We start from the raw sequence: 4,267 nt of genomic DNA on the forward strand, positions 1-4,267 counted from the left end.
AAAAAAATTTACACCCAAGTTTATCAGTCAAATTGCTCACACCCTGCAACAGCATAGCATTATATCAATCAAATTCACCTCCATAAACCATTAACATCAACTCTCTCAAACCAAATACTAGCTTAAGACATAAAATGATAATTCAACAAATATTCATTAAATAAAATACATAATTCAAAATTTTCTCCTTAAGAGAAACTTTCTTGTTCCTCCAATGCATCAGGACGGTCAAACAATGTCATATGGAAAATATCCTTAGTAAGATCATCCACGCTAACACTCTCCTTCTCTAAAAGAACAAAAAAGTTCTTATTAATATTATGATGAAACAAAACTAAATTGATATTTATGAAACAAAACTAAATTGATATTTATTTTACCTTTCTTGCCGAAAATCCAATCACGAGTACACAACAAATCTTGAATAGTATCAGGCAATAACGAACTCCGATACTGGTCCAGAACTCGACCGCCAATGTTGAAAGCCGACTCAGATGCAACAGTAGAGATATGGATCGTCAGCACATCACGAGCCATATGGAAAAGGATAGGATATCGATGTTGCTCCATCTTCCACCACGCAAGTATATCCAACTCCATCGATCTATCTAGCCTTGCTTCGTCCAGATATTTGCTCAATTCACTCCTCAAGGACCACTTCTATAATGAACATCAAAATCCTGCAAATATAGAAATAGCTTAAGAGTATGCAAACAAGTACACAACAACATACTACAAGAGAAATATATAACAGTTTTATTTACCTCCTATATACTATGCTTGCCTTGTGCTTGAGACGAGCTCTGATGAGTCGGATAGCTTGAACTATGGAGATTAAAGCTCTCCACATAAGCACCATATAGCGATGACAATGTGTCACTAAAATCCTTCAACTGTGAAGAATCCCGACCATAAAGTATGTCATAAGCCCACTCCACAAACTCCATCTTAAACCGTGGATCCAACACAACTGCAATCCCCAAGATAGTGCAATAATCCGACAAATACTTCTTGAACTTCAAATCCATCTCCTCCCCCATTTGTTTCATAAAGGAATCATCATCTTTCATGGCTTGCTCTATACTATGCTGAATAATAAGCACCTTTGGGAAGAACAAGTTTGATGTAAGATATTTTGTTCCAGAAAACAACTCTGTTACATCAAAAAACTCCCCTAGGAACTTGTTTATTGTCTCCATCTTATCCCACTCTTCAGCATTAGGACACAACTTGAAGTTAGTGTCACTCACCTCCAAGTTCTCCAACGCATGTCGGTAGAAGAGTGTACTGTCAAGCATCAAATAAGTTGAATTCCATCTTGTAAGCACATCTTGCCTCAATCCTTTTCTACTACCACCCAATCCAACTTCTGAAACACACGCCAAAAATTTATCTCTTCTTACTTCTGAACCCTTTATATACTTGATACATTCCCGTATCTTTGCAACATATGGATCAATCTCTTTTAGTCCATCTTGAACTATCAAGTTCAAGATGTGTGCACAACATCTAACATGAAAGAATCTACCATCCATTAATAGCAAGCCTCTAAAATTCAACTTTATCTTCAATTTCTCAACAAAAGAATCCATGGCTGATGCATTATCTAAGGTAATTGAAAACAACTTGTTTTCAATTCCCCACTCTCCTATTAAGGTAAAGACCTTATCAGCTAATGCAACACCATTATGAGGAGGAGGCATATGACAAAAACTAATTATCTTTTTCTGCAATCTCCATTCTAAATCAACAAAATGTGCAGTAACAGTCAAGTATCCATCAATGGCTACAAATGATATGCATTAGGACCTCGAGGAAGCTCCTCAAATGATCTCCAACATGCAGACGTCTTCTTACTCTTATTAATTGTCACAACTCCCGCCTGACTTCTGCTAGGTAAAGAACCTCCTTCTACATTTTCTTCTTCACCCAAAGATAAACCCTGAGACTCATCATGCAAATTCATCTGCAAAAACAAATATATAGACCAGCAAAATAAGCAAATAAAGATTGGAACTGGATATGCATGAATACAATAATGTCAACAACAAATCAGTTTGGTATCCTAAATTCAAACATTAGGGTATTACAGAGAAGTAGTGTTCTAGTGTGGTTGAAACAAAACCATAGAGCATCTCCGGTACTGGAATCACCAGAAGTAGTGAGTCACGAGCACAAGTAAGAGAAGTGGGTCACCAACAAATGCCTTTTAGATTTGATAAAACAAAGACTCTATGTCAGATAGGTTTATGTAATTTTCTTTTTTATTAATTCTTCTTCAACCAGAGTGCATTCCTCATTAGAGTAAGTTCTTACTGACCATATAGTACTGACCTGTAATCTGATATAAAATTTGAGTGTACATTCCTCATTAGCCAAAAGAAAGGATTAGTATTAGTTTCTGTGTAACATAGAAAGCTAATACTGTATTTCAATTTCTGTGCAATTAAGCTATGAATATGTGTATTGATGGATTATAGAAACATGAACTATGACAATAAATATTGAGAGTAGAGAATCTGAGCAAATTGGCATACGAGTACCAATTCGCATATGAAGTGTAAACCAGTCAGAATTTCATCGAAAAAGATCAATAATTCAACAAAGAGAAAGCATTTACATGCCAAACCAACTGGCCATCACCAAAAATATTAAAGGATTCAATTCAATTCAGACCCAAATATCTCAAATTCCAATTGGGAATCCCAGAAATCATCAAAAAACTGAAAATCGGTACCTAAAAATTTAGAGAGCGAGCAGCAACATGAAGCAGAAGAATTCAAAGAATCGAATACCCAACTCAAATTCACAGAAAAAAGTAGAACAAAGAAGAGAGTGGTTTCACCTTATCAAAGTCGAAGTGTTGAATCCAGTTTCTTCGATCTCAAAGACTTTCGAGTAGGAGATCAATCAATTTCTGATTGTGAAGAAAGTTAGAAACACCAAAGTCGAACACCAACATAGCAAACACAAACCCATTCTAACCTAACCTCTTCCTTTAGTTTTTTTTTTTATGAATTTTTTTTTCTTAACGGGCTCCAACGGGCTCGGCCCGCACGACTCGTTAATTGGCGAGTTTCTGGTGAGCGGGTTTTCTTTAACACATTTTGTAAAATTAGCGGGTTTGGGCGGGTTTTTAATGGGCGGTTTTCGGGCGGGTTTGCAGCTCGCGGGCCAAATTGCCAGGCCTACTCAAAACCCCAATCCAATTGCATCTGACACACATCTTTCTGTGTCCTCTGACCCTTCTTCTCCGGCGCCGGCATCTCCTTCCAACCTTCCTCCGCCAGCCCACATCGACACGACTCTACCTCCCTCCACCCAAACCAACCCGACTCTGCCTCCGTCCACCCAAACCGATCGGCCTTTTCCTCTGCCTCACCAACCCGATTCGCCTCTGCCTCCTCCCGACCAACCCGATTTGCCTCTACCTCCTCCCGACCAACCCACACCAGTCCCACTTCGTCGCTCCAGCCGCACAATGGTGCCTTCAGTCAAATTTCGAGATTACGTCTCTTCGCAGGTCACGCTTCCGTCATCACACTAGTCATCTTCGTTGTATCCAAGTCAAACTAAAGGTACTCGTTATCCCTTAAGTAATTATGTCTCTTATCACCGCTATAAGCTTGCCCACCAATCTTTCATTGCTCAAATTAGCTAAGAGATCGAGCCCCGTTTTTATTCTGAGGTTGCTACCCATCCTGAATGGCGGGCAGCTATGCAGTATGAGTTACAGGTGCTTCAAGATAACGGCACTTGGACTCTCACTCCTCTCTCAATTGGTAAGACTCTTATTGACTGTCGTTGGGTCTACAAGACTAAACATCGAGCAGATGGTTCTATCGAGCGGTCCAAAGCTCGATTAGTTACGAAGGGATTCACTCAAATAGAGGTTGTGGATTATCAAGACACTTTTTCTCCCACTACCAACATTATTACTGTCCGCTGTGTTCTAGCTTTGGCAGCAGCTCGTGGATGGTCTATACATCAATTGGACGTCAACAACGCCTTCTTGCATAGTGACCTCAAGGAAGATATTTATAGGAGAAATTACTGGTCACTCCATTAACTTTCATGCGCTCGACAGTTTACTCCATTAACTTTCACTTTCAATCGATCACTCGTCAAACTATCCAATGTTACACAATTAGGTCCATCCGTTAAGTGGCCGTCCAAATCAGTGGTTAAGTTGTTGACTGAACATATTTTTCAACTAGATGAAATGAGAAATTCCATTTAACACCCCACCTCTCTCTCTCTCTCTCTC

Source organism: Fragaria vesca, linkage group LG5, assembly GCF_000184155.1.
Source record: "Fragaria vesca subsp. vesca linkage group LG5, FraVesHawaii_1.0, whole genome shotgun sequence".
Taxonomy (NCBI): domain Eukaryota; kingdom Viridiplantae; phylum Streptophyta; class Magnoliopsida; order Rosales; family Rosaceae; genus Fragaria; species Fragaria vesca.